The 12058-nt window shown below is 49.1% G+C and overlaps 1 long non-coding RNA gene across 1 annotated transcript; it reads right to left on the reverse strand.

Moving 5' to 3' along the window:
• Positions 1 to 7303: 7303 nt before the first annotated feature.
• LOC138849710 (uncharacterized) lies at positions 7304 to 11839 on the reverse strand. Its single transcript, XR_011388792.2, has 2 exons — positions 11638 to 11839; positions 7304 to 7989 (listed from the first exon to the last, which is right to left on the reverse strand). It is a non-coding gene; the product is annotated as an uncharacterized LOC138849710 (long non-coding RNA).
• Positions 11840 to 12058: the final 219 nt, after the last annotated feature.

Raw genomic sequence — 12058 nt, forward strand, 5'->3', positions numbered from 1 at the left:
GAGATCTCTCTCTCTCTCTCTCTCTCTCTCTCTCTGTCTACAATTCTGCCTCTCAAATAAATAAATAAATCTCTTTTAAAACAGATTTTTTTTTGACAGGCAGAGTTAGACAGTGAGAGAGAAAGGTCTTCCTTTTTCCGTTGGTTCATCCCCCAAGTGGCTGCTACGACTGGCACGCTGCGCCGATCCGAAGCCAGGAGCCAGGTGCTTCCTCCTGGTCTCCCATGCGGGTGCAGGGCCCAAGGACCTGGGCCATCCTCCACTGCACTCCTGGGCCACAGCAGAGAGCTGCACTGGAAGAGGAGCAACCAGGACAGAATCTGGCACCCCATCCAGGACTAGAACCTGGGGTGTCGGCGCTACAGGCGGAGGATTAGCCTAGAGAGCCGCAGCGCCGGCCAACAGACTTATTTGAAAGGCAGAGTTACAGAGGCAGAAGCAGAGATGCGTATTTGCATTAGTCTGAGCTGGGTTTTCTGTTATTTACTAGGTGAAGAAACCCAACTGGTAGATAAACAAAAAGTGAAAGTCTTCCTTTAGCACCCATGGAGTAACCATGGTAAGCAGTTTGGTGTGTGCCCTTTTTCATAATGCACACACTTGTAGTTGTGGTTTTTTTTTTAAAGATCTATTTGAAAGACAGTTACAGAGAGAGGTAGAGACAAAAAGAGAGGTCTTCCATCTGCTGGTTCACTCCCCAGATGGTTGCAATAGCCAGAGCTGAGCAGATCTGAAGCCAGGAGCCAGGAGCTTCTTCCAGGTCTCCCACATGAGTGCAGGGGTCCAAGGACTTGGGCCATCTTCCACTGCTTTCTTAGGCCATAGCAGAGAGCTGGATTGGAAAAGGGGCAGCTGGGACTAGAACCGGTGACCATATGGGATGCCAGTGCTTCAGGCCAGGTGTTAACCTGCTGTGCCACAGCGCTGGTCCCATGTTTTTATTTTTATTTATTTATTTATTTATTTTGACAGGCAGAGTGGACAGTGAGAGAGAGACAGAGAGAAAGGTCTTCCTTTGCCGTTGGTTCACCCTCCAATGGCCGCCGCGGCCAGCGCGCTGCAGCCAGCGCACCGTGCTGATCCAATGGCAGGAGCCAGGAGCCAGGTGCTTTTCCTGGTCTCCCATGGGGTGCAGGGCCCAAGCACCTGGGCCATCCTCCACTGCACTCCCTGGCCACAGCAGAGGGCTGGCCTGGAAGAGGGGCAACCGGGACAGAATGCGGCGCCCCGACCAGGACTAGAACCCGCTGTGCCGGCGCCGCTAGGCGGAGGATTAGCCTAGTGAGCCGCGGCGCCGGCCTGGTCCCATGTTTTTAATCATCAGCTATGCTACTCATGTTTTTCTCCAGCTTGCCTTGTTTTCCGCTCAGCGATATGCATGGCTAGTTTCCCATCAGTAGGAACAAATCTGCCCACTTGCTGCATAGCATCCCTGGTATGGCTGCAACAAATGTATCAAGCTCTCTCTAATTGTAGAACTTTAGATTTAGGCTGTATGTCATGATAATGCTGTGCTATAAACATAGCCTCATGCACGTGTGTTAGACAAATTATAGGGAGTGAGAGAATGTATGGGCTCTGGGACCAGCCTGCCTGGATTTACATTCTGGCTTCGCTAATTACTGGCTGTGAAAACTTGGGCAGGCTGCTTAAACTTCCATATGCTTCAGTTTCTCCTTCCGGAAAACGGAGTTGATTACCCACGGTCTAGACTCGATGGGCCATCTTGTCAAGGGAGCCAGGTGCTCCCTGTGCTGCACCTGGCATGGGATCCAGCTTGTAGTAGGTGCCCAGGTGACTGTTGGGATCATCATCAGAATCAATCCCTGGCACCAACTCCTTTACCTTACAGATGTTGCCAGATGCAGCCGGTTGGCCTCTACAGATAACACAATTTGCCCTCTCCCCCATACTCCTTTGATACCCCAGCTGTTCCCAACCCTGGATCTTTTTATTTTTCCTAAGATTTTTTTAAGGATTTATTTATTTATTTGAAAGGCAGAGTTACAGAGAGGCAGAGAGAGAGAGAGAGAGAGAGAGATATCTTTAATCCACTGATTCACTCCCCAGATGACCACAATGGCCCAAGCTGTGCTGATCTGAAGCCAGGAGCCAGGAGCTTCCTCAGGGTCTCCCACACGGGTTCTGGAGCCCAAGGACTTGGGCCATCTTCTGCTGCTTTCCCAGGCCACAGCAGAGAGCTGGATTGGAAGAGGAGCAGCTAGGACTAGAACTGGCACCCATATGGGATTCCGGTGCTGCGGGCAGAGAGGATTAACCTACTGTGCCACAGTGCTGGCCACAGTTAATATTTATTCTTTAGGAGTGGGGCACACTGGGTTAAGCTGCCACTTGGGACACACACATCCCATTTCAGAGTAGCTCGGCTGGAATCTTGCCTCTGCTTCTGATCCAGCTCCCTGATAATGTGCCTAGGAGGCAGCAGATGATGGCCCAAGTACTTGGGCCCCCTGATACGCATCTGAGAGACCCAGATAAAGTTCCTGGCTCCTGGCTGTTGTGGGCATTTGGGGAGTGAATGAGGGCATGGAAAACATCTGTCTCTCCTCTCTATCACTCTGCCTTTTAAATACGTGTATTTCAAAACAATGTTTATAAAGTATAGGTGCAATGAAGAGCTAAACATAAAACAAACAGAAAGCCCAGATACACTTTTTGTTTTTTTTTACACTTGAGAACATTTCTATTACGGCAATTCTAAGAACAAAACCCTTGTCATTCTGCTACTCCTGAGAGGGGGCGCTAGCTGCTGGTGAGTAGTGTCCCTGGGCTTCCACTGCTCTGGGCCTTTCTCCTAGGCCTTGGTGCAAGGAGGGGAGTCTTGGAGCAAGATAAGGCTTTAGAACACTGACACCATGGTGGAGGGAAGGGGTGCGCAGGTGGGATGTGCAGGTGCCGAGGGAGAAGACAGTTGCCTGTGAGAGGAGGTGATGATGATGCTAGGCCAGCAGCCCGTGGGTGCTGACAGCCTGTGAGTGGTGGGAGCAGTGGCTGTGCCATTGTTATCCTCCATGTTATGCTGGTAGAGCCATTGGCTGGGGCAGAACAGGGAGGGAGCTTACTGCTCTAGTCTAGGGGAGGATGGTTAAAAAAAGTGGAGAGTGCAATTTCAGGAAAGAGGGAGAAAATGGCAGAGAAAACTCCATGCAAATTAAAGGGACACAGTGGACCTACATGGAGGGTGAGGATACGCACAACTCAGCACCCCAGCAGCTGAGAGCCTTACCACCAGCTTTTGAGAGTGAGGTGAGACCAGGCTACAGCAGCCCAAGCCACTGGTGATAAAGCTTCACAAAGAGCCTGGCATGAGTCTGGCTTGGAGCCCTGCAGGGGACAGTGTACCTGCCAACCTAGAGGGAAGAAGGGAGGTGGCGGTACATTTCTCTCTCTCCAACCACCTGGCACCAGCATCCTGTAACTGGCCAAGAGAGGACAGGCCCCATTTTGGACACATGCAACCCCTGCACCAGCTCGTGCCTGCATGCCCAGAAACCAGCTGGGAGGAGACGCCTGAGTCTGGCCGGGAGAATTGGCAGGGGCCTGGGTACCTGTGACTGTGGGAGCCTTGTGTGCTGGGACTGTGAAAACAGTGTGGTTGCAGGTGAGGGCTCAGGGTGTGGCTGGGACTTTGGGCACTCAGTGTGGGCAGCCCCCTGATTCCCTGGTGAGGGTCATTGCTGCAGAATCCATGCTCAGACCTTGGCCTGCACAGATCCTTTGTGTGGTTCTTATGACAATGCAGATGAATATTGTACCCACTGGGGCTAACGCCGAGGCACTGGTCTCCTTTGAGGAGACCCCAAATAACTAAAGCAATCTTTTTTTTTTTTTTTTTGACAGGCAGAGTGGACAGTGAGAGAGAGAGACAGAGAGAAAGGTCTTCCTTTTGCCGTTGGTTCACCCTCCAATGGCCGCCGCGGCCGGTGTACCGCGCTGATCCGATGGCAGGAGTCAGGTACTTCTCCTGGTCTCCCATGGGGTGCAGGGCCAAAGCACTTGGGCCATCCTCCACTGCATTCCCTGGCCACAGCAGAGAGCTGGCCTGGAAGAGGGGCAACCGGGACAGAATCCGGTGCCCTGACTGGGACTAGAACCTGGTGTGCCGGCGCTGCTAGGCGGAGGATTAGCCTATTGAGCTGCGGCACCAGGAAAGCAATCTTATACAACAAAACAAAGCTGGAGGCATCACAATACCAGATTTCAAGACATTCTACAGGGTAGTTATAATTAAAACAGCCCAGTATTGGCATGGAAACAGATAGATAGACCAATAGAACAGAACAGAAACTCCAGAAATCAATCCATGCATCTACAACACACTTCTCTTTGACAAAGGAGCTAAAATCCATGCCTGGAGCCAGGACAATCTCTTCAACAAATGGTGCTGGGAAAACTGAATTTCCACATGCAGAAACATGAAGCAAGACCCCTACCTACACCTTACACAAAAATCCACTCAAAATATATTAAAGACCTAATAACATTAAATTATTAGAGAACAATGGGGAATCCCTGAATGACATCGGCACAGGCAAAGAGTTCTTGGAAAAGACCCCAGAGACACAGGCAATCAAAGCCAAAATTGACAAGTGGGATTACATCAAATTGAGAAGCTTTTGCACTGTAAAAGAATCACAAAGCAAAGTGAAGAGGCAACTGACAGAATGGGAGAAATTATTTGCAAACTATGCAACTGATAAAGGATTAAAAATCAGAATACATGAAGAAGTCAAGAAACTCAACAACAAAACAACCCAGTTAAGAAATGGGCAAAGGACTTAAACAGGCATTTTTCAAAAGAGGAAATCCAAATGGCCGACAGACACATGAAAAAATGTTCAGGATCACTAACCATCAGGGAAATGCAAATCAAAAACACAATGAGGTTTCACCTCACTCCCTTTGAATGTCTTTCATACAGAAATCAACAAACAACAAATGCTGGTGAGGATAGGGGGGAAAAGGTACCCTAATCCACTGTTGGTGGGGATGTAAACTGGTACATTCACTGTGGAAGACAGTATGGAGATAACTCAAAAATCTGAATATATATATATAGAGAGAGAGAGAGAGAGAGACCCCATATGACCCAGCCATCCCACTCTTGGGAATTTACCCAAGGGAAATGAAATCAGCATTTGAAAGAGTTATCTGTACCCCCATGTTTATTTCAGCTCAATTCATAATAGCTCATATATGAAATCAATCCAAATGCCCATAACTGAAGACCGGATTAAGAAATTATGATATATGTACACCATGGAATACTACACAGTGGTAAAAAAATGAGATCCTGTCATTTGCAACAAAATGGATGAAACTGGAAAACATCATACTTAATGAAATAAGCCATTCCCAAAAGGGCCAAATACCATATGTTCTCCTGACCTGTGATAACTAGTGGAACACCTAAAAGATAATCTCTAGAAGTGAAATTGATACTTCAAGAGGCAATGACTTTGAACAGCCCTTGTCTCAACTGTTGAGGAACAGTTTTTTTTAATACAATTTATTGAACTCTTTACTTTAATTGTAGAGTTAATCATATGTGTATAAGGTTAATTGAAAATAGATCTTGGTAAAAAAAAATAAGAATGGGAATAGGAGAGGGATGAAGAGAGGTGGGAGTGTGGGTGGGAGAGTAGGTGTGGTGGTAAGAATCACTGTATTCCTATTGTATTTATGAAATGAAAAAAAGAATAAAAATAAATTAAAAAAAAAAAAGAGTTGAAGCTGGCTCTTAAAACCAGGGAAGACGGAGCTGGGCACCTGAGCTTGTGTGGCCTGGGCGTTAGCACTGGATGCTGGGCCCCTGGAAGGCAGAAATGTGCCTGTGTTTGTACTGCAGATTGCTGCTGGGGGTTGATGGCTGGAGGTTGGGTTTGTGTGCTGGAGGCTGGGCCTCAGTGTGGACGTGTTGAGGAGGCGGAGCCTTAAAGGGGCGGGGCCTGGTAGAGGGTAAGGGGGACACTACCAGGGACATGGCCTCGGAAGGCATTGCTGGTCTTTTTTTTTTTTTTTTAAAGATTTACTTATTTAGTTGAAAGGCAGAGGCAGAGAGAGAGAGAGAGCATGCAAGAGAGAAAGTCTATGTACTGATTCATTTCCCAATTGGCCCAATGGGCCATGGCTGTGCTGATCCAAAGCCAGGAGCCAGGAGCTTCCTCCAGGTCTTCCACGTGGGTGCAGGGGCCCAAGGACTTGGGCCATTTTCTACTACTTCAGAAGTGGAGCAGCCAGGACTAGAACTGGCGCCCATATGGGATGCCGGCGTTGCAGGCTGGGGCTTTAACCCACTGCGCCACAGCACCAGCCCTGAGGATTGGGCTGTTTCAAGGCAGAGCCATCCCGAGTGCCCGGCCGCTCTGCACAAGGCCAGCTCTCGACTGTTACTCTGCCACGTTGCGACACGGCCACGGGGCCCTTCAGCAGAAGCCACACAGATGGGACCACCAGATCTCCCAAACTGTGAGCCACGTAACCCTTTTCTCTGGAAAGCACGCAGGCTCAGCTATTTCGGTAAAGCAGATGCACGCAGTTGCTTTTCTGACTGTTTTTAGGTGGCGGAATGTGAACACACAAATTGCCATGTGGAGCCGGTTGGTGGTAATTGAGGAAAGTGCGTCATGCTGTCCGATGCGCTTCCTCTCTCTTGCCGTGCACTGCGACGGGAATGGAGACTGCTCTGTGAATGTCACTGAACTTCAACAGTGCTGAGTCTGTGCCTGGCACAGCCGTACTTTAGCCGTGTGCATCGCTCCACGTTGTCCTCCCGGGAGACCTCTGGGCAACCAACAGCCTGGCAGGTGGTGCATGGTGCCCCCCACAGTTATGCAGTCCCCAACCTGAGCAACCAATGTGGTGGGCACCCTGCCTCGACTCCTTAAAACACTCACTGTACAGGTGGAGAAACTGAAGCATTACAGGGTTACCTGAACCTTTCTTGGATCAGTTTTATCAATGTCATGGTAACTATGTAATATTATTTACAACTTGGTAAAATCAAACTTAATTCATTACAGCTGCAGAGGTAGACGTGGCTGAGTACTGGAATTCACAGAGTTTGAAATATGTATGAATCACAAAACTATTTCTAAGGAAATTCATCCCATATATTAAACATGACCACTTAAGTACTTCCAGCCTGTGTGTGGAGAGACTGTCAATGTTGCTTTAATAAATGTTGACATCTCACTATCAGGAACAATTAACATACTAAAGTCCTTACAATAAAAAAAGAGCTGGCCTTACAAGGGTGGCCATTTATTTAATAAACAATAACTTCTTTTTCAAAAAAGGTTTATTTATCTGAAGAGCAGAGTTAAAGAGAGACAGAGAGAGAGAGATCTTCCATCTGCTGGTTCACTCCCCAGATGGCCACAACAGCCAGGGCTGAGCCACACAGAAGCCAGAAGCCAAGAGCCAGGAGCTTCTTCTAGCTCTCCCACGTGGGTGGCAGGGGCCCAAGGACCTGGCCATTCTTCCACTGCTTTCCTAGGTTCATTAGCAGGGAGCTGAATCAGAAGTGGAGCAGCCAGGACTCCAACTAGCACTCATATGGGAATGCTAGCGTCACAGACAGTGGCTTAACCATCTGCTAACACTGGCCCCAGATCTGTGTGCATATTAGTATTTCCTATAGCACTGGTGGTGTCTGCACAGTGGTTTAGGTTTCAGTCTTCTCCCTCAGTGGGTAAGATGTACACAAATCCCCCGGGAATCTTGTTGTGCTGTAGGTTCTCAGAGAGGTGGAATTGCTGAACCAGCTCCAGGGACGCCCACGCCAGCGTTTGCATGTCTGCTGCCCAGCGCAGGTCACTGGAGCTGGATAGAAATTCTGGCTCTATCACTTGTTGGATCTGTGTCCTGGGGGCGAGGGACTTACAGCCTCTGCGTGCTAGTTTCCTCATCTGCGAAACGAAGTGAAGCGTAGTACATGCAAGGAGACTGCAGAGAGTTCATGGAAAACTGAAATGAAAAGATAAGCGTTGTGGCGCAGCCGGTTAAGCTGCAGCCTGCGACTCCGGCAACCCCATGTAAGTGAGGGTTCAAGAACCGGCTGCTTCACTTCCGATCCAGCTCTATACTAATGCACCCGGGACATCTGCGGAAGATGGCTCAAGTGCTTGGGTCCCTGCTATCCATGTGAGAGACCCAGATGGAGTTCCTGGCTCCTGGCTTCTGCCTGGCCCAGCCTCAGCCGTTGTGGCCATTTGAAGAGCGAACGAACCAATGGAAGATCGATCGACCAATCGATCGATCTATCTATCTATGTATAACTCTGCCTTTCAAATAAATAAAATCGGGGGTGGGGGGAGGATTAGTTTATTTTGGTGCCAAAAATAGCTTAAATCTGTGCATTTGAGGTCTTCAAAAAGTTCATGGAAATATGCATGGATTTCAAAATGTTTTACACCAAGAGAAACCTGTCTTTGCATTTCATTTTTTTCCATGAACTTTGTGAAACACCCTCGGACGTCAAAGCAGTGTTGTGAGGATTGGATCAGTTCATGTAAAGCAAACAGGGAACAGTCCCTAGCATGATGCTGCACGGAGTTCATGGAAAGCAAACGGGGACAGTCCCTAGCATGACGCTGCACAGACGGTTGCCTCTTGCTTTTTCACCCAGCGGTGTGTTCTGGGCGCCTTTCCACGTCAGCAGAGTAAGACCCACCCTCTCCCTCTACCAGCTCCACACATCCCACAGTTGCATATAGCTTGCTTTACTTCATTCCAACGGACTTTTTCTCTTCGTTAATGGCTCTAAAATACGCGTTAACCTGTTACCATTTTGAAGTGTAGAGCTCAGAGCCATCTGTACTGTTAGGCAGCCATCACCACCACCCATCTCCGGAATTTTCTCAATATCCCAGGCAGAAATGCTGGACCCTAGAAGCAAAGACTCCCCATGGGCTCCCACCCCTGATGGCTTCATTACAAGTCAAGATGACCACTCTGGGCCCCTCATATAGCTGGAATCTTGCAATATGTGCCAATATGTGTCTCCAGTGGATTTTGAAGGCCCTGTTTTTGGTTTTTAAGATTTATTTCTCTGAAAAGCAGAGTTGAGAGAGAGAGAGAGAGTCTTCTATCTGCTGGTTCACTCCCCAAATGGCCACAACAGCCAGAGTTGGGACAGGCTGAAGTTAGGAGCCAGGAGCTTCTTCCAGGTCTCCCACACGGATTCAGAGGCCCAGGTACTTGGACCATCTTCTGCTGCTTTCCCAGGTGCATTAGCAGGGAGCTGGCTCAGAAGTGGAGCAGCCGGGAGTTGAACTGGTGCCCATATGGGACACGGCGGTTTGACCCGCCGCACCACAGTGCCGGCCCCGCGGTGTGTTTTCTTAAGCAGCCCTTCCTGCCGACTCTGTTCTCTAAATCCTGAAATCCCTGAGCACAGTTGTCCCTGTCCGTGGCCTAGACAAGGGTTATGTCTGAGCTGTTGGCCTTCCCTGCAGGCTTCCGACTCCATAATTGACAAGAGTGAGTCTCACTGCCCTTCCCCGAGTACCTCCTGCAGGCCAGCCCTGCAGTAGAGCCTGCGAGGCGCTCTGTGAGGATGGATCCCCGAGGCAAGATGACGTGTCTGAGTTCGGAGAGAGGCAGGTTATGGTTAGGCCTGGCTCCAAGGCCCGTGCTCTTTCCATCACCTAGTAGCCTGGCCAAGGGAAAAGCCGTCATTTCTAGTATTTTTCAACAACATTCTAATTAGTACAGGTGGAACGGAAATTAAGCCAATGGGATAACTGAAGATTCAGATATACACCTGTAGCCAAAATAAGTAGGGTATTTCCCACACAAAAGAATTCATCACAGAACCTCTCTTGGAACAAAAACACCTGGTTGTGTGTGTGTGTGTGTGTTTTTTTTTTTAAAGATTTATTTATTTAGTTGGAAAATTAGAGTTGCACACAGAGAGGGAAAGACAGAGAGAGAAATACCTTCCATCCACCAGTTTACTCCCCAGATGGCTGCAACAGCCAGCATTGGGCCAGGCTGAAGCCAGAAGCCAGGAGCCCTATCCATGCCTCCCATGTGGGTAGCAGGGGCCCAAACACCTGGGCCATCCTCCACTGCTCTTCCCAGGCCACTAGCGGGTAGCTGGGTTGGAAGTACAGTGGCCAGGATAAGAAACAAAGCCCACACGGGATGCCAGCAACAAAGACGCCGGCCCCATCCAACTTATTTTTAATCAATTTCTCAGATAGGGAATCTTTTCAACTGCCTGCGTGTCTGCGAGTAGATGTACACAGCCATCTATCATCCAGACTCCCTTATCTTTTTTTTTTTTTTTAAGATTTATTTACTGGGGCTGGCACTGTGGCTCACTTGGTTAATCCTCCACCTGCAGTGCTGGCATCCCGTATGGGCACCTGTTCTAGTCCTGGCTGCTCCTCTTCCGATCCAACTCTTTGCTGTGGCCTGGGAAAGCAGTAGAAGATGGCCCAAGCGTTTGAGCCCCTACACCCTCCTGGGAGACCCGGAAGAAGCTCCTGACTCCTGGCTTCAGATTGGCACAGCTCTGGCTGTTGTGGCTATTTGAGGAGTGAACCAGTGAATGGAAGATCTTTCTCTCTGTCTCTCCCTCTCACTGTCTGTAACTCTACCTCTCAAATAAATAAATAAATAACCTTAAAAAAGATTTGTTTATTTGAAAGGCAGAGCAACATAGAGGGAGAGAGATCTTCCATCTACTAGGTCACTCTACAGCAGCCAGGTTGGAGCTAGGAGCCAGGAACTCCATCCTGGTCTCCCATGGGGGTGGCAGGAACCCAAGTACTTGGACCATTTCCCACTGCCAACTCAGGTCCATGAGCAGAAAACTAGACCACAAGCAGAGCAGAGGCCAGCACTATGGTATAGTGGGTTAAACTGCCGCCTGCAGTGCCAACATCCCATACAGGCGCTGGTCCAAGTCCCAGCAGCTCCACTTCCAATCCAGCTCCCTGCTAATGCACCTGGGAAAGCAGCAGAAGATGACCCAAGTGTTTGGGCCCCTGCCACCTACATGGGAGAACCTGGATGAAGCTCGTGGCTCCTGGCTCCTGGCTTTGGCCTGGCCGAGCCCTGGTTGATGTAGCCATCTGGGGAGCAAACCAGTGGGTGGAAGATCTCTCTCTCTCTCTCTCTCTCTCTCTCTCTCTCTGTCTCTGTCTCCATCTCTCTTAGTAACTCTGTCTTTCAAATAAATCAATAAATCTTAAAAAAAAAAAAAAAAAAAAGGGCAGAGCAGCCTGGACTCCAAATGGCACTCCAATGTGGGTTGCGGGTGTCACAAATGGGATTTCACCGGCTGTGCCACAACACTGCCTGCTCCCTGTCCCCCCCCCCCCATTTCTAAAGATCTCATCCTCATCATGAGACCAGGTTGATTAGAATCAGTAGTTAGCAGACACCTGCGTGGGAGGACCTCCGCATTTCTTTACAGAGGCAGCGCCATCCTTAAACCCCGCAGCCATGCCTTCAAGTCCTCAATCAGGGACAAGAACAAGCAGAGGCAACCCCTGAGAGATCCCCGATATGCAGGACAAAAGTCAAAATGCCGGCTTGATTTCTTAAGATACTCCCTGGCAATGAAGCAGACCAGTGTGTGTACATGCGTATCCAATTACTTACCCAGCCAGACTCAAACGTTCTGCTTGAAAAAAAAAAAAGAAAAGAAAACCTGCAGAGTTGATGGGGGAAAGCCTCTAAAAATGGCTCTAACCGTCGTATCTAAAAATTCCCCTTCCCTCTCCTACGAGGTGTCTTTTGTCTCTTGTTTTTGCCAGAAAGCAAGCGCGCCGTGTAGGTTTTGCATCACCCTCCTCACGTGCTCAAGTTCAGGGTCATCTTCACCAGCTCACATGTTGTTTTGGCAGCCCACATGCATTCTTTCCAGCTTCCACCCCTTAAAGGAGCCATGTTCAGCCGAGTGGAACGGCGGCCGTCATCCTGGCAGCAGGGTGGATGGTCTGTGATGTTTTGCTTCGGTCTGCTTTGAGATGTTAGCTCGGGGCAGTTAGGGAAGCGTGATAACATTACTCCAATGCAATGT

This window comes from Oryctolagus cuniculus, chromosome 5 (assembly GCF_051225735.1).
Source record: "Oryctolagus cuniculus isolate XC-2025 breed Fujian yellow rabbit chromosome 5, ASM5122573v1, whole genome shotgun sequence".
Taxonomy (NCBI): Eukaryota; Metazoa; Chordata; class Mammalia; order Lagomorpha; family Leporidae; genus Oryctolagus; species Oryctolagus cuniculus.